The 24,271-nt window shown below is 46.1% G+C and overlaps 2 long non-coding RNA genes across 2 annotated transcripts; both read right to left on the bottom strand.

Annotated features, from left to right (window-relative positions):
- Positions 1-8,303: 8,303 nt before the first annotated feature.
- LOC129145229 (uncharacterized) lies at positions 8,304-21,070 on the bottom strand. Its single transcript, XR_008550468.1, has 4 exons — positions 21,022-21,070; positions 20,687-20,856; positions 20,130-20,276; positions 8,304-8,501 (listed from the first exon to the last, which is right to left on the bottom strand). It is a non-coding gene; the product is annotated as an uncharacterized LOC129145229 (long non-coding RNA).
- On the bottom strand, positions 14,375-18,971 carry LOC129145228 (uncharacterized). Its single transcript, XR_008550467.1, has 3 exons — positions 18,746-18,971; positions 15,703-15,830; positions 14,375-14,624 (listed from the first exon to the last, which is right to left on the bottom strand). It is a non-coding gene; the product is annotated as an uncharacterized LOC129145228 (long non-coding RNA).
- Positions 21,071-24,271: the final 3,201 nt, after the last annotated feature.

The raw sequence follows: 24,271 nt of genomic DNA, 5'->3' as shown, positions 1-24,271 counted from the left end.
AAAGAAAAATACCGGATGGTCTCACTCATAGCAGGAATCTAGAATACTTAAATAAGGGACCAGGAAAATGAATAACTATAAGAAAGTGAAAATCAAAATCAACAAAAACTATGAACCAGAGACACTTTTTGGGGGGTGGGGGCGGGAGGGGAGGGATTGGGGTCAGAATGGGGGGTTGAAATTGTATGGGGAATATAAAAATAAAATTTATTAATTAAAAAATAAATAAATAAGATTAAAATTAAATTAAAAAAAAAGCACAACTGGAATTCTCAAGATACTAACAGTGGGCAGGTAAACTGGCAGAATCACTATTGAAAATTACTTGGCAGTAGCATTAATTCAGTTTTTACAAGTCTTAACATGCCCTTGAGATCTTAATTTGCATTTAGAAAAGAACACAATTAAAAAACCCTCCTTGCATCTTTTCTGACTAAAATACTGCATACAAAAGTGACCCCTCCCCCTCTCTGCTCAATGGTACAGAGGATTTTTAACCGCAGATCATGATCTATTAAATTGTGAAACTAATTTAGTGGCTTTTTAAAACACTAAATAGAACAAAAAAGACCAGCGTACATTGCACACAATAGAGGTAACTGATTTTGTGAATTTTTTGTTTCCTCGTAACTAGAGCTATAGATGAACAGATGGATGTTTACTTTAAATATTTACCAAATAAACAATTTGGCATAATGTTAAATGGCCAAGTATTTGCCAAAGCCAGAAGTTGCCATTATAGAATGAATTACAAGATACAAGAATAAATCTAATGAAATTCATCTGGGACACAAGAACAAAAGTGAAACATTATTCAGAATATAAATTATGATTATAATTTTATTATTAAAAATTCTGGTAGATTCACTTTTAAAGTTTGATAGAAAAGGGCAGAAAACATAATTCCTCAGCAATATCAATAGCAGCCTAATGAAATTTTTGCAAAACCAAACAAATGTGATGTGTCTGTAAAGATGTCTTTGATGTGCAAATCACGTAGTGTTTCGCCTATATTTCCTTCTATGTATTTTATGGTTTCAGGTTTTATGTCTAGTTCTTTAATCCATTTTGAGTTGGTTTTTGTGTATGGTGTGAGGTAGTAGTCAAGCTTCATTCTTTTGCATGTAGCAGCCCAGTTTTCCCAGCACCATTTATTGAACAGACTTTCTTTGCTCCAATGCATATTCTTTGCTCCTTTGTCAAATATTAGTTGGCCATAAATCGGTGGGTTTATTTCTGGATTTTCTATTCGATTCCATTGGTCTGTGTGTCTGTTCTTGTTCCAATACCATGCAGTTTTGATGATTATGGCTTTGTAGTATAGCCTGAAATCTGGGAGTGTGATGCCTCCATTCCCTTTTTTTTTTTTCAGGAGAGCTTTGGCTATTCGGGGTTTTTGGTAATTCCATATGAATTTCATCAATAATTGTACTATTTCTTTGAAGAATAACATTGAAATTTTTATTGGAATAGCATTGAATCGGTATATTGCTTTTGGTAGGATGGCCATTTTAATAATGTTTATTCTTCCAATCCATGAGCAAGGATGTCTTTCCATTTCTTTGTATCTTCTTCTATTTCTTTTAACAGTGTTTTATAGTTTTCTTTGTAAAGGTCCTTTACCTCTTTTGTTAGATTTATTCCCAAGTATTGGATTTTTTTTGTTTCGAAAATAAAGGGGATTTTTTTTCATTTCTTCTTCTTCAGATTTATTGTTAGTGTATAGGAAGGCTTCTGACTTTTGCATGTTGATTTTGTATCCTGCCACTTTGCTGAACTGATTGATGAGTTGAATTAGTTTTTCTATGGAGTTTTTGGGGTTCTCTATGTATATTATCATATCATCTGCAAATAGTGATAGTTTGACTTCTTCTTTTCCTATTTGGATTCCTTGTATGTCTTTCTCTTCTCTTATTGCTCTGGCTAGGACTTCCAGTATTATATTGAAAAGCAGTGGTGAGAGTGGACATCCTTGTCTTGTTCCAGATCTTAATGGAAATGCTTTCATCTTTTCACCATTGAGAATGATACTGGCTGTTGGCTTGTCGTATATGGCCTTTATGATGTTGAGGTATGTTCCTTGTATCCCAAGAATTTCAAGGGCTTTTATCATGAATGGGTGTTGCACTTTGTCGAAAGCTTTCTCGGCATCTATTGATATTATCATATGGTTTTTATATTTCTTTTTGTTGATGTGTTGGATAACGTTGATTGATTTTCGGATGTTGAACCATCCTGTGTCCCTGGAATGAATCCTACTTGGTCGTGGTGAATTACCTTATGGATACACTGTTGGATTCTGATAGCTAAATTTTTATTGAGGATTTTTGCATCTGTGTTCATTAGGGAGATTGGCCTATAGTTTTCTTTTTTTGTGTTGTCCTTGTTCGGTTTTGGTATTAGTGTAATGTTGGCTTCATAGAACGTGTTAGGTATTATACCTTCCTTCTCAATTTTTTGGAAGAGTTTGTGAGGATAGGCACCAATTCGTCTCTGAATGTTTGGTAGAATTCATTTGTAAATCCATCAGGTCCTGGGCTTTTGTTTTTGGGGAGGTTTTTGATTACCATTTCAATTTCGCTAATTGTAATTGGTCTGTTTAGGTAAAGCAGTGATAGTGAAGGCAAAGATAAACAGCTGGGACTACATCAAATTAAAGAGCTTCTGCACAGCAAAAGAGACAATAACAAAAACAAAGAGAAACCCCACCAACTGGGAGAACATTTTTGCACACAACACTAATGATAAAGGATTGATCACAAAAATCTGCAAAGAGCTGATGAGACTCAACAACAGCAAAGAAAATAATCCAGTCAAAAAATGGGCAGAGGAGCTAAAAAGAAACTTCTCTGAAGAGGAAATGCAAATGGCCAACAGGCATATGAAAATATGTTCAACATCACTTGTAATCAGGGAAATGCCAATCAAAACTACCATGAGATACCATCTTACACCAGTGAGAATGGCACATATTAAAAAAACTAGCAACAACAAATGTTGGCGAGGGTGTGGAGAAAAAGGAACTCTTCAGCACTGTTGGTGGGAGTGCAAACTGGTCCAACCACTATGGAGAGCTGTGTGGAGATTTCTGGACCTACTAAACATAGAGCTTCCACAGGATCCAGCAATTCCACTCCTAGGTATTTACCCAAAGGACACAGAAACATCAATTCCAAAGAACACCTGCACCCCTATGTTTATAGCAGCACTATTTACAATAGCTAAGCTTTGGAAACAGCCCAAATGCCCAAAAATAGATGACTGGATCAAGAAGATGTGGTACATATATACCATGGAATATTACTCACCATTCAAAAAAGATAAACACATGCAATTTGCAGCAACATGGATGGCACTGGAAGGGATCATGCTCAGCGAAATAAGCCAGAAAGAAAAAGAAAAATACCGGATGGTCTCACTCATAGCAGGAATCTAGAAAACTTAAATAAGGGACCAGGAAAATGAATAACTATAAGAAAGTGAAAATCAAAATCAACAAAAATCTATGAACCAGAGACACTTTTGGGGGGTGGGTGGAGGGAGGGGAGGGATTGGGGTCAAAATGGGGGGTTGCAATTGTATGGGGAATATAAAAATAAAATTTATTATAAAAAAAAACAAAAAAACAAACAAATGTTCTCTCTAAAATAAGATTGTGGAAAAAGAAGGTATCTTGGTGCTAGCTATCTTTGGTACTTATCAGCTGCCTGCCATGATAATGCCACCAATTTAGTAAGCTTTCTTTCCTCCCTAATAGAAACTGAAGTCAAAACATACCTCCTCACCTCCTGGGATTGAAGATTACCTTAAAGCTGATGACGCTATTTCATTGAGGGCAATCACACAAAGGAGATAATGGTTCCCCCCACTCGCAAATTATTAGTGGAAATAGTTTCTCAATTTTTTTAAAGATTTATTTATTTATGCATGCAAGAGCTGGGGTACAGGCCAGAGATGCAGGGGGCGAGAGGACTCACCAGAGACAGAGTGGGGAACAGAACAGGCAGAATGACTGAAATACACTGCTGAGGGGAGCAGCGGGCAAGACAAGAGTTCTGCTGCACCATGTGGGTTTCTCCCTGGCCTGAAATCATTCTGCATAGGCTGTGGATTGCTTCATAGTGTGGTACTTAACCCCATGTGCCACCAGGGAGGCCCTAGTCTCTCAATATTAACTCAATCTATACCTATACTTTTCTCTATCTCTATAATAAATTTTGGACACATAAATTCACAGTATCAAAATCATCACTAATATAATATTTTTACATTCTGATAATACATGTTTGCACTTTCAATTGACTAAGTAATTTTTCATACATAAAGATCTAGGTCAAGAAAAATTTGAAAGGCACTATTCTAAACTCTGATCAATTAGGGGTTTGCTACAGGACTTACTAAAGAATAAATTTTATCTTCTCTTTCTTTGTGAATTTCAAAATTCAGCTAGCATATATAAAACAGTATCTTCCCATCTCTCCCAAAAGCAGATAGTTATAACCAATATTAAGAGCTTTCAAAAAGAATTGAACAAGGAAGGGAGAATCATAGAAAAATAAGAATTTACCATTATATATACATATATGTATACATGCATATATATATATATATATACTTAATTTCTCCAAGAGAATGCAGGGACCATAAACTTAATTTATATCCTAGGGGCATGAAAAAGATGTGACCACAAAAAATACTCTCAGGGTGAATAAAAGTATTAGTGTAATTTCTACTAGGCATATTTACATCTTTATATTAAATGTGCATGCTAAAACAGGATGTTTCCTGCTATGAGATCATATCCAAGAGGCAGGGCCCTTCACTTAGATTGCTGGGGTGAAAGGAAACAGCTGTGCTCTGGTGGGCCAGCATGGCTTCCCCTGGGTTTTTCAGATTCCAACCCCCATAAATGAGGTATGATTAGTACAGAACAAGTTTCTTGATGAAGATCTCTATTCACATCATTCCACAAAAGTCCACTGCTTGAAAATAAAGCACAGCAGCTATACTCTTTGCAAAGGATATCATGTGAGCTCAGCAATATCCAAGAGTTTCCACTGTAATGAGTTGGATCTTCCCTGGATTATGTAAATCAAAGCCAATTAATTCTAGTTACACATACACTTTTAAAGCATATAACTAATTTTAAAAACCTGTGAACATGTTTTCATTTTTCCTTATTCCAACTTCTTCTCTCTAAGCCCCCTTATCTATATCTAAAAAATACTAAAAACCTAAAGAATTTGAAACGCATCTTGATTTCAGCTGCAGGGATTGCAGACCCATTAAAAACAGTAGCCAGTGTGTTTTCTGACAAGAGGGTTTCTGTTTATTAACAGTGTGCCTTTCTTATCCATTTTTTCTTTGCTTATGCTTTTTAGTGCCTTTCAGCAAACTTGGTTACTTTCTCATTGAGGGTCAAAATTGCTGGTTATTTTTATTTCTTCTCCTCAGTATAACATAAAAGTCCCAAAGAACGAGGTTCAAAATTTCAAATGACAAGCTGGTTGCCAACTACATCTTGACTGGCTAAGAGTTAGAGGAAGGAGTAAAGGCCCTTAGAGATAATTTTTCCCAAAACGAACTGCTTCTGCTTCCAAAGTCAGTTTGTAGGGTTTGAGAGTGGTGGGGAGAGAAGAATAAGAAAACTATTTATTTTGGTCCTTGAAATCTAAGTAAAAAATGCTACACTGGTCAAATCACCTTTTACAAAAGGCAAAATGAATCCAATGTTTGACCCATGACAGCAATGCCTGTTTCTGTAAAACCAATGAGCCAAGAATGGTTGAGTGGGTAATCAAATTAATATTTTGCAATACATGAACATTATTTGAAATTTTAACTGCAGTGTCCATAAATAAAATTTGGAACACAGTATTTGCACATTGCCCATGGCTACTTTCACACTACAGTGGTTGAGCTGAACAGCTGCAACAGACACCATCTGTGACCACAAATCTACAGTATTTATTGTTTGGCCCTTTACAGAAAGCCCACTGGCCCATAGCACACACCCCCCCCCCTTTCTGGTAAGTTAAAAGTCAGAGAAAAGAAGCATTATGCCACAACATGGAGGGTGCAAATCTGCCTCTCACTGACTCCACATGCAGTCTGAGTTTCAGCCTTGCTATACTGAAATGACTAGTTGGGCAAATGAATCTATACACCCAAGACTGAGATGGAAAATCTCCCAATGCCAAAATCTCTTATCCAAAATGGAATTATCCAGGGCCTCCCCGGTGGCGCAGCACTGGCAGTGCTGTGAAGCTTTCCGCAGTCTCTGCAGCATGGGTTCGATTCCTGGCAGGCTAGGGAGATTCCCACATAGTGTGGCAGGCCTCTCCTATCACACCCGCTGCTCCCTTCAACAGAGTATTTCAGTCGTCTGCCTGTTTTGCTCCCCGCTCTGTCTCTGGCGAATCCTCTCACACTTCCGTGCCTCTGGTCTGTACCCCAGTTCTTGTATAAAAATAAATAAATCTTTAAAATGGAATTATCCATTAAAATGGAATTATCCATTCTTAGTTCAGGTTTATGGGATATTTACCACATGCCAGATACCTTGCAAAGTACAAACGTATAGCAACTCAGTTAATTCTCAAAACATTCCTAGTATTCAGCAATTAAAAAAAGATAGGCATGCCATTTGCAGCAACGTGGATGGAACTGGAGGGGATAGAGCTAAATGAAATAAGTCAGAAGGAAAAAGAAAATATTGGATGGTCTCACTTACAGGGGGAATATAGGGAAACATAATAAAGGATCAGGAAAAAGACAGAACTTGCAGGCTGACCATAGATCTGAGGCATACAGCAGGGAACTGGGAAGGAAAGGAGTCAAAACAGGGGAAGGAAGATCACAAGAACTATGGAGATGGTTCACAGGTGCAGTGGGAGAATTATGGGGACTACACCTGGGGGAGAAATCAAATATCATACAAAAATGAACAACAATGTAAGAAAATTGAAAAAAAAATCCAGATATGTAAATACTTTATTAACCCTATGATACTGAAGAAAAAAACTAAGGTAAGAGAGGGTATGTAATTATTCTAGGATAACACAGTGAGGATAGCACAGAGATGGGGTGTAAACCCAGGATTTCTACCTCCAGAGCTCATGCTCTTAACAGTCAAGATGAACCTTAGCGAGATCTGAGCTTTTAATACTGGCACTCTGGCATTAAAATGCAATTAAACAAATACATTTAAAGTATTACCTGTACTCATAAGTGTTAACTATTTTTATAACTACAAATTTTAACCTTACTTAGAGACTTATTCTTTGTGTTTTTATCTTCACTGGGAAGATAGCCTTATAAACTCCTATTCCTATCTATTAGGGAATATGTCATTTACACAACCCAACAGAGAAATCTTAATGCTTTTGTTAAGCAAACAAAGTTCAACAGCTCATAATATATCCTTTCTGGATATTAAATAATTAAATGTGAGTTTGAAGTCATCATTTTTGAAACCTAAAGCTATCTGTCAGTTCAGGGTACTTAATAAAACTGTGGGCTGGGTGACTTAAAACAACAGCCTTCAGTTTTCACAGTTCTAGAAGTCTAAGACCAAGGTGGCAGTCAATTTAGTTCCTGTTGAGAACACTCTTGCTGGCATGCAGGTGGCTGCCTTCTCATTGTGAGCCCTCATGGACTTTCCTTCTCTTAGGTCACTAATCCCTTCATAAAGACGGGCTTCAGGATCTCACCTAACCCTAACTAACTACTTTCCCAAGATCCCATCTACAAATACCATCACACTGCGGGTTGGGGCTTCAATATATGGATTTGGGTGGATAGTAGCATTCAGACCATAACAGCAATGAATATGAATTACAGCCAAAACAGAAATGCATGAATATGTAAATATGAACATATATTGGGATACAGGTTACCATAATGATAATAATAAAAGGCTTAGCATGACTTTTAAAAATTAGTTATTTTATGCTTTACTGTTATATAAAAATAGGCCAATAATAAAATTATATATACAATCAGCTATGTAAAACAAAGGCATGCACAGAAGAAAAACTGAAATGAAACAACATCAAAATATTAACAGCGCTATTTCTGGGCATTAGCACTATGAATGATGTTTACTTTCTTCTTTAATTCTGAATTCACTATAAATAGGAATTCCATACATAACCAGGAAAATATGTTCCATTTAATGCCCCATTGAAGGACAATTTTAAGTTTTTGTATCTTACCAGCCAAATATTTTTTGTAAAGATTTATTTTATTTATTTATGCATATAAGAGCTGGGGTGTAGGCCAGAGGTGCTGGGGGTGGGAGGATTCACCAGAGACAGTGGGCAGTGGGCGAGACAGGAGAGGTCTGCTATGCCATGTGGGTCAGCTCCCTGGCTATGGATTGAACTCTTGCTGCAGTGGCTGGTGATAGCTTGATAGTGCTGAGTCTTTAACTCCTGTGCCACCAGGGAGGCCCAGTGGAGTATTTTAATGAGGCTTCTTTTGTTCTCTGTTTCCCGGACCTGATGACACAAAAAAAATAAATAAGTAAAATTGGGGTAAAAATGAGCATATGTAAAGCCAAGTACACCCACAAAAGTGATAACATGGTGTACATACTACAAACAGTGGAGAGGCTCTTAGGTCAGTGTGGGCTATACAAGGGGTAGCATTTTGGAAAAAAAAAAAAAACAGGAGTTACCCTTGCAAGGAGGAGCAGGGAAAGACACCCCAGAATATAGAGCAGTATATAGACAGCAGCCAGAGGCCAGGAAGTGTGATCTGAGAATGTCAAGTAGGACTGCCTGGAGGCTGGCTGGAGAAAGAGAGAGACATTAGGTAGTGGATGGGCACAGATGGTTGAGTGGATTAGCACAGATGAGCAACAGATTGCTCAAGTTTTGAGAACCACATTAAGGAATATATTTCACATCAGGTCTCAGGACACACACACACCACACACACATACAACTAAAAATGATTTCACAAAAAGTTATTCACCTAAATTTTCTATTATTGCTCTGTTCTATCTCTTTCTATCTGTTTAATATGCTGGTCACAACTAACTACTGACTTACTACCGTGTCACTATTCAATTTGAAAAAACACCAGACCAGAAAATTTTATGTGTGTGTGTTTAATATACATTTATATCTATATTTATTATATAAACCAGTCTTTAGAGATTAAATGGGATATTTTTGGATTAAAATATTTCTCAGAATATATGTTTTAGAATCCTCTAAAAAGACATAAACTAGCAAGGCAATATGATAAAGATATCTCCTTTATTTATAGCAGAACCCATTTAAAACCTGACGTGGGGCAAGGAAATACACCGTGTCTAGGAAAGAAGAGAATCTCCAGAGACAAAGAACTGGGCTTAAGCGAGGAGCTCACTGAAACCTTACCCTAAGGACGCATGGGGGCCAAAGCTGTAGCTGAGGTGCATTTCTAGTTAATACTGGAACTCTGTGTAACAATACTAGCTCTGGATGTATAAGAAATATTAATGAACACAAAAGGAAAATATAGAGAACCAAGAATAAAAGATAACTTTGAAAACTGGACTCCTCAGTTCACAAAAAAGGATTCAAATTTTCTCAGGCCCACAAAAAAGACATATAACAGTGTAATTCCCATAGAAAGGGGAGGTTCCAGGGTCCCTGCCCCACCTAAAGAAGGGTGCTGCAGAGCAACAAGGGGAAGCTAAAAAGGACTTGGGAGAGAAGGCTGGAGGCAGAAGACATAGAGGAGGCACATGGAGCACAGAGACGTGTGAAGAAGCAGCAGCAATTGCATCTCTGCCTTGGGCCTGAACCAGGGACTTGGGTGACATGGAAAAAGACACATGAAAGAGATAGAGATGTGGGTAAGAGTCCCATGAGGAGACTGACAGTGGCAGCCTTTATCTTGAATTGTATTTTGATTTTGTTCTTTACCTTCTAGACTTGCCTGGCCCCTTCGGCCCCTTTCCTATGGGTCCCCACCAGAATGTGCCTTAGACTTATGGCAGCTTTCATGCCCCAGTGGTCCTGCTTGGGGCAACTCTGTTTGCCTGGGCACTTACCCACAAGGGGATGGGTAACTTTGGGTGTTCCACGGGGAAACTATTTTAAATGTAATTTTTCTCTCCTATTGCATACTAATTATATTAAAGTTCTTTTCTGTTGAAGGTTGTAACTACTAAAAATATTTTTGTCTTTTTGCAGCAGAAGGCAGGACCCATTTACAGCATGCAGGTTTGGGCCCCTGGGGTGCCTCTCATTTTTTTTCTGCCTGCTAACAGAGAGACTCTGGGGAAGTACAAAGTTACTGATGGAGGCTAAGAGTAGATAATTTAGGATGTTGGCATCACAAGATCAGAAACTGGAAGGTAGGGGTAGAAATGATTAGCATAGTTGTTAAACCAGCTATAGAAATGAAAAATCCTTAGCTGCCAAACTGCTATAGCAAGTGTCAGGCTGCTATGGAAAGTATCCGGAGGGGGACCTCCTTGGTGGCACAGAGGTTAAAGACAGTGCTGTCAAGCTGTCACCAGCCACTGCAGCACCAGTTGTTAGATCCCTAGCGGGCAGGGAGCAACCCACATGGTGCCACACCCACTGCCTCCCTCAGCAGTGTAGAGGGGATCTGCCTGTTCTGCTCCCTACTCTCTCTGGTGAATCCTCTCACCCGCCCCGCACCCATTTCTTGCATGCATGCATAAATAAATCCTTTTAAAAAAGTATCTGGAGGCGCAGACTAGAGAGGTAGGGATAAGGAGATTGAGGGTCATTGTAGAGAATTACTGGTCCTTACAAAACAACCTAGTCAAACCTTAGAAGTAATTAATTTAACAATGCATAACAATTCCACAAAGGAACAAATCCCTCCCAAAAAGAAGACTTTATCAGTACAATTTCTGCATTGGCAAGAGACAGCTCTCCTGCCCACCTGTGTCTATACAAGCATTTCTTTTAGCAAACCTGTCCCTTTCAAAGGCAGCTCTTTCTGCCCTCTTGTGACTGCAAGCAGTCTTTTTGCTTTTCCTTTTTTATAGAATAAACCTGCCCTTTTGGAGATAACTAATCATCTCTGCCTTGTGGGGAAGCTCACGTGCTGCTGAAAAGGGAGCTCCGGTGAAATTTTCTCAGAAGGTACCCTGAGGACCCCTGCTCAATAAACCCGACAGTCCTGACACTGACATCAGTTACGACAGAACCAAATTCTGTGGATTCAGAGGCACCAGCTACAGGAAAGCAACAAGATGTCTAAACCATTCATTTTTTCCAAAATCATTTATTCACTAAGACGTTAACCTTGAAAGTGGAAAATGGTTGCCCTAACTGCCTCCTCTCTCAAATCACAGCGCAGTGCTCCTTTAAATGGTCTGAAATGTTCCTAAAAGTCATGTTTTTAATCATGAAAGTTGTCAGCCTTGCCTGGTGGCCCTGGGGAAGTTGGGCAGAACACCTCTAGTGGGCACCATACCCACCAGCCTCCTGGATCAGGCATCTCGATGAAAGTTCAGGCCAGGCAGGGGGATGCCTCAGGCAAAGAGATCCTTCCCACCTTCCAACTAGTTTGGCCCTGAAAGTCAAGATTGTTTAGGAACAGAACAACTAGAAGAAATATCAAAGAATCCTACTAATCCCAGAAAAGGCCAGGGAAAAATCTTAACCCAAACCAACGTTTAAGTTTTTGCCCCAACTAGATTTGATTTTTGCTTTTTTTTCCATTTATTTCTCTATATAAATTTTACATGATTGTTCATTTTTGTAGTTTGCTTTCTCCTCTCAGATGTAGTCCCCATAAAATTCTTACCATCAAGTCACCCATGCATCATCACCACAGTCTCTTGTGCTTTTCCTGCCCCTGTTTTGATCCCTCTCCTTCTCCCTCCTCTGCTGAATGACTCCAGGTTTATAGTTGCCTGCTAGTTTTGTATTTTTTTCCCTGATCCCTTATTGAGTTCCCCTATGTTCCTCCTATAAGTGAAACTTCAGAAAGAAAAATCTGATATTTTTCTTTTTCCTTCTGATTTGTTTCACTAAGCCTAATTCCTTCCAGCTCCATCCTAGAATTGATCTTTGGAAGGAGGAAGAGGGGCCCAAGAGTTTGGAATCCCTGAGGATTTCTCCTAGAGAATGACAAGGCCAAAACTAAAGGAAAAGCAGTGGTCTACAAAATCTATAATTGAAATAGGGTAATTACAGGACCAGTCTTACAAAAAACTCAAGGGGGAAGGGTGCAGGGGGTGGAAGTATGTGGGGAGGGGGCTGTGACAATTCTCGGGGTCGCACACCTTCAGTGACTAACATCAGTCACTACAAGGCCCAAGGCACCTTTCATACCCATTCCTAAAGCTGTAAGTTGCTCATAAACTTTTTTTTTAACTTTTTCATTAATAGGCTTCTAGGAAAAGATCATCTTAACTTTTTCTTAGCCTGGAGTTGTAATAGGGTGGTCCCCAGGAAGGGGGAGGTTCCAGAGAGACTCTGAGTTGAGCAGAGAGAAGAAGCTACAGAGAAGACTGAGGAAGGAAAGAAGCAGGATGGAGAGCTGAGCCAGAAGGAGACTTGGAGGAGGCACATGGAGCAGAGAGACATGTGAAGAAACTACTCTTGCCTTTTGGTCATGGACTGGTTGACACAGATGTGGGTGAGAGACCTGTGGGGAGGTGACAGTGACGGTTTTTGTCTTGATGTTGATTTTGCTCTTTTCCCTCCAGACTTGTCTGGTTGTTTCTGATCCTTTTCTGTGGGTCCCCACTGGAAGATGCTTTAGACTTGTGGCAGGCTTTGGGGCCTTGCTCTGGGCCAATCCCATTTGGGTGGACTTTTACCCATGAGAGGACGGGTAACTTTGGGTGCTTGATTTAGAAACTATATTCCGGGGCCTCCCCTAGTGGCGCAGTGGTTGAGCGCTGGGTTGCCAGGCTGCGCGCAGCCTCTGCAGCACCAGTTCGATCCCCGGCCGCCGGCGAGGGTCCCACGAAGCGCGCAGACCTCTCCTGCCACCCGTTGCTCCCCTCAGCAGTGTATTTCGTCAGTCTGCCTGTTCCGCTTCCCGCTCTGGCTCTGGTGAATTCTCTCACCCTCTCACGCTTCTGACTGTACCCAGTGCTTGTATAAATAAATAAATAAATCTTTAAAAAAAAAAGAAACTATATTCCTTGTCTTTTCTGTATTGTTTCCTAATTGTATTAAAGTTCCTTCCCATTAAAGTCTCATATGTTTTGTGTTGATGCGGCAGATGGCAGAACCCATTTAGAACAGGCAGATTTGCGGGGTCCGGAGTGCCCCTCTCCCTGCCCTGTAACAGAGTCACAGGTCTCAGTCACAGATGATTGAGAGATTAGAATTTGCCCTTACACTTTCTAGGAACACCCCTGATTCCCTCCCAATCCTTGTGTGTACAAAACCATATGCTAATTTAGTAAGCAGATGAGTAGACAGTGAAAATAACTTCGCTGCCCACAGGGATAGAAGACGGAGAATGTTACTTTCTAGGGCAGTTGCTTTCCACCAAGACCCATTGGTCATCTAAATTGCAGGCTTCCCTAATAATGATTAGGAATTTGCTCTCATTGATACTGACTGTCCAGCTGCAGAAGTAACTCACCTTCTCTGTCAACAGTCCTGACAAATTGCAGATCTTTATCTTTGGCTTCAAAGATACTTAGTGGAAAGCTAACACTCAAGAGCATCATAATAACAAGTACAAATACATTTTTTGTGCATTCTAAAGTTATAGCAATAAAACTTATTCCCATTAATATAATATATTTTCCTAAAAATGTCATTATGTCAGAATCCCTGTATATATACATTATTTTCTTTTTTAAAAAAGGCTTTGGTTTCTTGTGTGAGACCTAAGTAACTGACAGAGCAACCGGAGGCCTGAGAACCAGTCTCTTAAAGGAAAAATTATTACCGTCCCTATTTTAAAGAAGTGCTGACAACCCTCCTTCCTGGAGTGAACGCTGAGCAATTTTACAAAGCAAGGTTTGAACTTTGATTCCAGGAAGCCTATGAGGGATGGGCGGGGTCACTGTCGGGGGGGCAACCCCTGGAAGCCACAGACGGGCGGCGACCGCGGCCTCTTCCAAAATTGCAGGCAGACAGGCCGGCGCGGAAAGCCCCGGCAACCCAGCACCACTCAGTGGGGAAGAGTCCTCACCTGGCCCAGCAGCGCTGATGAGTCCCAGGCTCCGCCCCCGGTCGGAGCCTGATCCCGCCCAACAGACTGTGCTTACGCAAAGGTGCACTTCTAGGGGCCGCCGGTAGGGGGCGCTGGTGAGCGCGTTCGCGGACTCTCAGCCCACACGGGGTTTGGTGAATCCTCTCACGCCCCTCTCCCACCTCTGGCTTATACTCCAGTTCTTGTATGCATAAATAATTAAATCTTTAAAAAAATAAAATAAAAGTGAGTACAGGGCAATAAAAGAGAATGATTTTTACCCAACAGAAAAATAAGGTTGAAATTCTCAGATTCAGCACACCATTTAGAAAGTTCACTTTGGAGGGCTTGGTTTCTGTTGAAATGTTTCACTGTCAGTTTCTGGCCACGAAATAGTTTAGGTAGACTCAGGGCTACTATTGACAAACTTGCACTGACTCTTCCAAACAATAAGCCCCAAAGGAGCCAGGAAACCTAAAAAGCTGGGCAGACAACATATTAGAACAGTCATGAATATGGTTTTCAAGCAAGGAAATGTGACTGTGGAATCTTGTAAATCTCTTGCAATCTAAGATACTTTCCAACCATGTCAAAAGGCTTGGAGGGGCTTCTCTCAGCCTAGCCACACTCATCCATAATCAGAGAGCTAGAAATTGGAGATGTTGTCCCCCAAATTATAGATTTGACCAGAAGATTTCTGAAAGACACAGTCACTCCAGAATATTCTCCAGGCAGAAGTCATTTCTTTGGCTCTTGTAAGTGAAAAGGTTCAAGATGCCCCTCCTTGAGGGAATCCTGAAATAAAACCCATGAGATTCTCAGAACCAAGCAAAGTCCTTGGCATGGAGGGATACCCAGAGGACTCACTAGGACTTCAGATACTCATAAGGGATCTGAGGCTGTCCCTTTAGCAGGAAATAACTTCAGCTGTTTACAGCTCTTTTTAAATTTGAATTCAAACTACCTTTCTGGGAAACAGGAAAAAATAGGCATAAAAGACCTATCTTGAGTTTGTGGTCCCAAGAATATAAAAAAGTAGTTTGTCAAACCTGGAAAATGCTGAAGAATGTAAAAATCCCATGCCAATCAAAAAGCACAAATAAAAAACTCTCCCCCAACTCCTACCCAAGAGTAAGTGAAGGAATTTGCCTCACAACTTTCAAAAATTCAAAGTGAGAAAATGCTGACAATGATTGATAAATTCATAGAGAATCTTGACAGAGCACAGCAACCCACTGAAATTTGCTTTTCTCTCTCCTCTTCCTTGGGTATGAGGTATGAGGGGAAGGATGATGATATGATACCCAAACATTCCACCCTGGCATCAGAGTTATTCTGAGCTAAAGGAAATTAAGAAAAAAACAGACATAGGAAGAACTCCTCTACCCTCTCCATATGTACCGAAAGGTAGGATATAAATTCCCCTTGTTAAGATGATTCTTGCTCCCATACATGAAAGAGGGAACAACCTTTGTCGCCAAAGATGGCATCTAGATGAGTCTGCATAAACACATTGAATAAAATAACCCTTATATTCCACTTGCTTCTCCATATACTTACCCACATAATTTATGGTCCCTAAAACTCTTCTTTTGTTGTCCAGTAACTTTTCCCTTCATTAAAATGGTATTAAACTTCCAACTCTAATCACTTCTTCAAGTTTTCACTTCTTTCTTTGTATAGGCCTTCTGCATAAAAATATTAAAAACATCACTTATATCTGTATTTTGCACAGCAGACCTCTCCTATCTTGCCTGCTGCTATCCACCTTTTCTGTTCTCCAAAAATAAATACATAAATAAATCTGTAGCCTTTTTTTCTCCTGTTAATCTGTCAGTTTCACTTACAGAACTCAGAAACAGAACCTAAGAAGATAGAATAAAAGCTTAGTCCTCCCTACACAGGTATGTCAGAAAAGCTCACCGCATTAGCAATTCTGAAGTCAAGCTATGGAAATGTTGAAAACACAAGAGAGAGAGCTCTATTATTTCCAGAAGCAGTGCTGATGAACACTGCCTCTAGCCTTTGCTATTTTATAGGGAAGCTACAAAGATGTGCCAGCTATTCTCCCCCATCTTCTTCCAAAGACTTTATTATGTATCAGGACCTTTTATCTAACTGTCTTGCATAAAAAGTTTAGGTCCTGTACAATCACAAAGAAATAAATTATTCTACTCTCAAGGAGTCTAATGGTCCAGCACAGAACAACTGAAAGAAGGGGTTCCACAAAGCAAATGCCAACACAGAGCTGCATGAGTTAATAAAGGTGACTGTAGAACAAAAACTCACCTAACCCAACAGAATTCTCACAGGTTTCTCTTCCCAATATGTGTAGACTCCAGTTGAGGCTTGTGTTTCAGTCCCAGGCCAAACCAACCACTTCCTGTTTTTAAGACTATAAGTAGTTTACTTAACCTCCGTGTGACCCCATCCATAAAATGGGGATACTAGGATCTACCTCAAAGGGAAGTTAGAATTAGTAAAAGAGAGAGAGCATATAAAGTATTTGGCACAATGCCTGGTAGTTAGTGCCAAGTAAGTGTTAATGATTACTATCATCATGTTATCAATCTGAAATTTTGAAGATGTTCCTCAGACTTTATTCTGCTATGAGGTATCAATGGAGCATGAAATTTATGAAGGAAGATTATTCATTTGTACATCTCAAGTCAACCTCATACTCACACTGTTGAGTAATTCATTTATTTATTGAGAGGGGAGAAATTACACAAAAGTTCAGATCATTTTAGATGAAGACCTTTTTCCTAGCACAGGTGTTATAGAAGCAGCACATGTTTGACAGCTTTTGAACTTTTATGATGTTTTTCACTGCAAATACAAAAGAAGCAAAACACTGACATTTGCTTCTTTAAAGTCCCATGAATTTATTTTCACAAGACACATGAAATATTGATGCCATTTTACTTCCACCACAAAAATCAATAAGCCATTTTTGGTCAAGGTCAGACTCAGGCTTCCATCTACAGCTGAAGGTTATCAAGCCAGCTGTGAGAGAAATGATTCTCCTCCTAGTCTCATTCAGTACTCTTTGGCCTATCTTTACATCAAGTTTCAGAATAAAGTCACTTCTAAATAAGCCTTTGGGGCCTTCCTGGTGGCACAAGGGGTTAAGCACAGCACTATGAAGTGGTCCACAGCCTCTGCAGCACGAGTTCGCTCCCGGCCGGCCAGGGAGAAACCCACAGGGCACAGCAGGCCTCTCCTGACTTGCCCGCTGCTCCCCTCAGCAGTGTATTTCAGTCAGTCTGCCTGTTCTGCCCCCACTCTGTCTCTGGTGAATCCTCTCACCCCCTGCATCGCTGGCCTGTACCCCAGCTCTTGTATGCATAAATAAATAAATCTTTAAAATAAATAAATAAATAAGCAAGCTTTTGTGAGAAAACATGTCTTCTATACTCTGATAGTCAGGTGAGTTCACCTTAATTGAAGTACAAGGTTTCTGAGGTTGGCTGAAAGGAACTAAAGTTCTGTATGTGTGAAACTGAGAGAGTACACTGGTCCTCAAGAAGGAAAAGAGAGTCCTCTACACAACAGCTGAAGACCACAAAATTGAGACACGATTTACCCGATATCATGGTGGAACATCTAACAGAGGGGAGGGTTTCAATGACAGACCTTACTGGCTAAAAGTGACCCTACAAGAAAAAAATCAATAGGCAAGAAAGGTCAAATGTGATAGATTTTTTTTTCCCCAAACAGAGTGTAGGTGATACTATACAAGTTGTAGGAAACACATGTCAACCAACAAGGCACTTAAAACTGAAACGGAAGAGATACCATACTGAGGATAATTGCTTATATTTTCTTTTCTGAACAAAATGGATCTGCAGACGGAACAACAACAACAAAAAACCTGAGAGAACAGTGATTATCACTACATTAAGAAAGAATGATTTTTATATTTTTATTTATAGATTTTTTTAATCTGGCTGTATTTTCTAAAATAAAAAAATAATTACTTTCCTCTTTAATTATGGATTTTTTTTAATGGATAAGACTGGTTATCCAGTTGTAGATGAGGGACAATCTGAGATATTATCTGCAGCTACATAAATCTCCCCCATTAGACTCAAGACCCTCAAGGATGAGACCCTCAAGGATTCCTTCAAACCCCAAACACTACTAACACAGGGCCTAAATACACGTTGGCTCTATTGAGAAATATTAGCAAATTAATTTGTTTGTGGTCAAAAACACAAAGTAGGTGGCCCTGGTATAACCTCAGGAAGGTGCAAAAGGAAATGAAGTGTGAGCCTTTCTCACCAATATTTGGCAGGATTTTGAAAGGACATTCTTTCCAAAATGGTTCCCTTATAGGGTAAACATCAGTGACCCCGCCCCTCCGTCTAGAGCGCCTTCGGTCGCATTGCGTGCCCCTGGGGGTGTGAGTGCAAGAGGAGGGTGCAGGTGTTCTCCGGGGAAAGCTTTACCAATCCCCCAAGAGGGAAGGGGGCCCAGTTTCCCCCTGGTTGAAGGGGATCCAGTTTCCCAATTGGGGTAGGGGGGCCCCTAACCCAGTGGGGTCTGACGGTCACCGAAACCCCTCACCTGCGCCCCCAAGCTGAAACCCTGGGAAGCGCACCTTTGCGCAGGCAGAGTCCGGGGGCGGGGTCAAGCTCCAGCCTGGGGCATAGCCAGAGGCTCAGCAGCACTGCTGGGCCAGGTGAGGACTCTTCCCCTCTGAGTGGGGCTGGGTTGCCCGGGGCTTTCCGCGCCGGCCTGTCTGCCTGCAATTTTGGAAGAGGCCGAGGTCGCCGCTTGTCTGTGGCTTCCAGGGGGTGCCCCCCGTGACAGTGACCCCGCCGCTCCGTCATGGGCGTTTTGGGGGCACGGCCTGGCCCTAGGGGTGTGATTGCAAGAGGAGGGTGCAGGTATCCACCAGGGGGAAGGGACCCGTTCCCAAAACGGGCTTGAGAACCTGGTCCCTGTAGGGGTCTTAGGACCCCGTAACCCGGTTGGTGTAGAGGCCCCCAAGCCCCGTGGGGGATGAGGGTCCGCGAAGTCCCTGACCAGCGCCCCCTCAAGGCGGCCCTGAGAAGTGCACCGTTGCGCAGGCAGAGTCCAGTGAGCAGGGTCAGGCTCCAGCGGGGGGCGGAGCCGGGGCTCATCAGCGCTGCTGGGCCAGGTGAAGACTCTTCCCTCTGAATGGGGCTGGGTTGCCCTTGCCTTTCCCCGCCGGCCTGTCTCTCTGCAATTGTGGAAGAAGACGCGGTCGCCGCTCGTCTGTGGCTTCCAGGGGTGCCCCCCGTGACAGTGACCCCCGCCGCTCCGTCATGGGCGTTTTTGGGCACGGCCTGGCCTAGGGGTGTGATTGCAAGAGGAGGGTGTAGGTATCCACCAGGGGGAAGGGGACCCGTTCCAAAACGGGCTCGAGAAGCGAGTCCCTGTAGGGGACTTAGGACCCCGTAACCCCGTTGGTGTAGAGGGACCCACAGCCCCGTGGGGATGAGGGTCCGCGAAGTCTCTGACCAGCGCCCCCTCAGGGCGGCCGTGAGAAGTGCACCGTGTGCAGGCAGAGACCAGTAGGCGGGGTCAGACTCCGGCCAGGGGCGGAGCCTGGGCTCATCAGCGCTGCTGAGCCAGGTGAAGACTCTTCCCCTCTGAGTGGGGCTGGGTTGCCAGGACCTTTCCCCGCCTGCCTAGCTGCCTGCAGTTTCGGAAGAGGCCGCGGTCGCCGCTCGTCTGTGGCTTACAGGGGATGCCCTCCCTGACCGTGACCCCGCCGCTCCGTCTGGGGCATCTTGGGACGCACGGCCAGTGCCTGGGGGTGCGAGTGCGAGAGGAGGGTGCAGGTGTGCCCTGGGGGGAAGATTGACCGTTCCCCCAAGTGGGAAGAGTGCCCCGTTCCCCCACGGGGGAGGTGGGTCCCGTTTCCCCATGGGGGTAAAGAGCCCCCTAAACCCGTGGGGGCTGAGGGTCCCGAACCCCTCACCAGCGCCCCCTATCGGCGGCCCTGAGAAGAGCACCTTTGCGCACGCGCCGTCCAGTGGGCGGGGTCAGGCTCTGGGCCAGGGGCGGAGCCTCGGGCTCTTCATTCGCTGCTGGGCCAGGGGAGGACTCTTCCCCTCTGAGTGGTGCTGGGTTGCCGGGGATTTCTGCGCCAGCCTGTCTGCCTGCAGTTTTGGAAGAGGCCACGGTCACCGCTCGTCTGTGGATTTCAGGGGGTGCACACCCTGACAGTGACCCCGCCCCTCCGTCTAGGGTGTCTTCGGGCACACGGCTTGCCCCTAGGGGTGTGAGTGCGAGAGGAGGTTGCAGGTGTGCCCCGGGGGAAAGACTCACCGTTCCCCCAAGGGGGAAGAGTGCCCCGTTCCCCCAAGCGGGAAGGGTGCCCCGTTTCCCCATGGGGTAGAGGTCCCCCAACCCCATGGGGACTGAGGATCCAGACTCCCTCACCAGCCCCCCTAGCGACGGCCCTGAGCAGTGCACGTTTGCGAATGCAGAGTCCAGTGGGCGGGGTCAGGCTAGGGCAGGGCGGAGCCTGGGGCTCATCAGCGCTGCTGGGCCAGGTGAGGACTCTTACCCTTTCAGTGGGGTTGGGTTGCCCTGGGCTTTCTGCGCCGCCCTGTCTGCCTGCAGTTTTGGAGGAGGCCGCGGTAGCCGCTTGTCTATGGCGTACAGGGGGTGCCGTCTCGGACAGTGACCCCGCCCCTCCGTTTAGGGCGCCTTCGGGCGCTCAGCGTGCCCCTGGGGCTGTGAGTGCGAGAGGATGGTGCAGGTGTTCCACGGGGGAAAGATTTACCAATCCCCAAGGGGGAAGGGGGCCCAGTTTGCCCATGGTTGAAGGGGATACCGTTTCCCAATCGGGGTAGGGGCCCCCTAACCCCGAGGGGGCCTAGGGTCCCCAAAACCCCTCACCTGCACCCTCAAGCGTAGACCCTGAGAAGAGCCCCTTTGCGCAGGCAGAGTCTGGGGCGGGGTCAAGCTCCAGCCGGGGGCGGAGTCTGGGGCTCATCAGCGCTGCTGGGCCAGGTGAGGACTCTTCCCCTCTGTGTGGGTCTTGCTTGCCGGGCCTTTCCCCGCTGTCCTGTGTCTCTGCATTTTTGGAGGAAGCCGCGGTCGCCATTCGTCTGTGGCTTACAGGGGGTGCCCTCCCTGACAGGGACCCTGCCCCTCCGTCAAGACGTCTTCAGGCGCACGGCCTGCCCCTGGGATTGTCTGTGCGAGAGGAGGGTGCAGGTGTGACCCGGGGGAAGATTGACCATTCCCCTAATGGGGAAGAGTGCCCCGTACCCCATGGGTAAGTGGGTCCGTTTCCCCATGGGGTAGAGGTTTCCCAAACCCATGGGGACTGAGGTTTCCGAACTCCCTCACCAGCGCCCCCTAGCGGCGGCCCTGAGCAGTGCACCTCTGCGCATGCATAATCCAGTGGGCGGGGTCAGCTCCGGCCGGGGGGCGGAGCCTGGGACTCATTAGCGCTGCTGGGCCAGGTGAGGACTCTTCCCCTCTGAGTGGTGCTGGGTTGCCCGGGTTTTCCACGCCGGCCTGTCTGCCTCTAGTTTTGGAAGAGGCCGCGGTCGCCGCTCGTCTGTGGCTTCCAGGGGTGCCCACCCTGACAGTGACCCCGCCCCTCCCTCATGGGCGTCTTTGGGGGCACGGCCTGGCCCTGGGGTGTGAGTGCGAGAGGAGGGTGCAGGTATCCACCAGGGGGAAGGGACCTGTTCCCAACGGTCTTGAGAACCGGGTCCCTGTAAGACTTAGTACCCCGTAACCCCGTTGGTGTAGAGGGACCGCAACCCGTGGGGGAGGAGGGTCTGGGAAGTCCCTGACCAGTGCCCCCTCTCGGCGGCCCTGAGAAGTGCACCGCTGCGCAGGCAAAATCTGGTGGGCGGGGCCAGACTGCGGCCGGGGGGGAGCCGGGGCTCATCAGCGCTGCTGGGCCAGGTGAAGACTATTCCCTTCTGAGTGGGGCTGGGCTGCGGTGCCTTTCCCCGCCGGCCTGTCTGCCTCTAGTTAGGAAGAGGCCGCGGTCGCCGCTCGTCTGTGGTTTCCAGGGGGTGCCCCCCGACAGTGACCCCGCCCCTCCCTCATGGGCGTCACAGGGAGCACGGCCTGGCCCTGGGGGTGTGAGTGCGAGAAGAGGGTGAGGTGTGCCCCCGGGGGAAGATTGACCGTTCCCCCAAGGGGGAAGGGTGCCCCGGTCCTAAGGGGAAGTGGGTCCCATTTCCCCATGGGGGTAGAGATCCCCTAAACCCGTGGGGACTGAGGGTCCGCGAACCCTCTCACCAGCGCCCGCTACCGGCCCTGACAAGTGCACCTTCGCGCACGAGCCGTCCAGTGGGCGGGTCAGGCTCTGGGCCAGGGGCGGAGCCTCGGGCTCTTCATTCCCTGCTGGGCCAGGGAAGGACTCTTCCCCTCTGAGTGGTGACAGTTGCCCGGGGATTTCCCCGCCGGCCTGTCTGCCTGCAGTTTTGGAAGAGGCCACGGTCACCGCTCGTCTGTGGCTTCCAGGGGGTGCCCCCTGACAGTGACCGTGGCGTCTTCAGGCGCACGGCATGCCCCTAGGGGTGTGAGTGCGAGAGGAGGTTGCAGGTGTGCCCCGGGGAAAGACTCAGCGTTCCCCCAAGGGGGAAGAGTGCCCCGTTCCCCCATGGGGGAAGGGATGCCCCGTTTCCCCATGGGGGTACAGGTCCCCCAAACCCCATGAAGGCTGAGGTTCCCGAACTCCCTCACCAGCGCCCCTAGCGGCAGCCCTGAGAAGTGCCCCTTCGCGCATGCAGAGTCCAGTGGGCGGGGTCAGGCTAGGGCCAGGGCGGAGCCTGGGGCTCATCAGCGCTGCTGGGCCAGGTGAGGACTCTTACCCTTTCAGTGGGGCTGGGTTGCCCTGGGCTTTCTGCGCCGCCCTGTCTTCCTGCAGTTTTGGAAGAGGCCGTGGTCGCCGCTTGTCTGTGGCGTACAGGGGTGCCGTCTCGGACAGTGACCCCACCCCTCCGTCTAGGGCGCCTTAGGTCGCTCGGCATGCCCCTGGGGCTGTGAGTGCGAAGGAGGGTGCAGGTGTTCCCCGGGGGAAAGATTTGGGCTTCCACCAAGGGGAAGATAGCCCCATTCCCCCATGGGGGAGGACAATCCCGTACCCCCATGGGTGCAGGGGTGGCCCAGACCGGTGGGGGCTGAGGATTCCCGAACCCGCCCTCACCATCGCCCCCTAGCGGCGGCCCTAGGAAGTGCATCTGTGCGCAGCCAGAGTCGGGTGGGCGGGGTCAGGCTCCGGCCAGGGGCGGAGCCTGGGGCTCATCAGCGCTGCGGGCCAGGTGAGGATTCTTCCCCTTTGAGTGGTGCTGGCTTGCCGGGGCTTTCCGCGCCGGCCTGTTTGCCTGCAGTTTTGGAAGAGGCTTTGGTCGCCGCTTGTCCCTGGCTTACAGGGGGTGCCCTACCCTGACAGGGACCCAGCCCTCCGTCTAGGGCGTCTGCGGGCGCATGCCCCGCCGCTGGGGCTGTGAGTGCGAGAGGAGGGTGCTGGCGTTTCCCGGGAGGAAGATTTGGGCTTCCCCGAAGGGGAAGTGAGCCCCGTTCCCCCATGGGGGAGAAAAGTTCCATTCCCCCATGGTTGCAGAGGTCCCCCTAGCCCGAGGGGCTGAGGGTCCCCGATCCCCCTCAACAGCGCCCCCTAGCGGCGGCCCTAGGAAGTGCACCAGTGCGCAGGCAAAGTCAGGTGGGTGGGGTCAGGCTCCGGCCAGGGGCGGAGCCTGGGGCTCATCAGCGCTGCTGGTCCAGGTGCGGACTCTTCCCTTTGAGTGGTGCTGGCTTGCCCGGGGCTTTCCGCGCCGGCCTGTGTGCCTGCAGTTGTGGAAGAGGCCGCGGTCGCCGCTTGTCCCTGGCTTACAGGGGGTGCCCTCCCCTGACAGGGACCCCGGCCCTCCGTCTAGGGCGTCTGAGGGCGCACGGCCCCGCCGCTGGGCTGTGAGTGCCAGAGGAGGGTGCTGGCGTGACTTGGGAGGAAGATTTGGCTTACCCGAGGGAAGAGGGCCCCGTTCCCACATGGGGGAGGAAAGTTCCATTCCCCCATGGGTGCAGAGGTCCCCCTAGACCCGAGGAGGCTGAGGGTCCCCTAACCCCCTCACCAGCGCCCCCTAGATGCGGCCCTAGGTAGTGCACCTGTGCGCAGGAA

The sequence above is a fragment of the Talpa occidentalis genome, unplaced genomic scaffold (genome assembly GCF_014898055.3).
Source record: "Talpa occidentalis isolate TD23 unplaced genomic scaffold, MPIMG_talOcc4v2.1 talOcc4.99, whole genome shotgun sequence".
Classification (NCBI taxonomy): Eukaryota; Metazoa; Chordata; class Mammalia; order Eulipotyphla; family Talpidae; genus Talpa; species Talpa occidentalis.
This window is presented reverse-complemented; position numbering and strand designations above follow the sequence as displayed.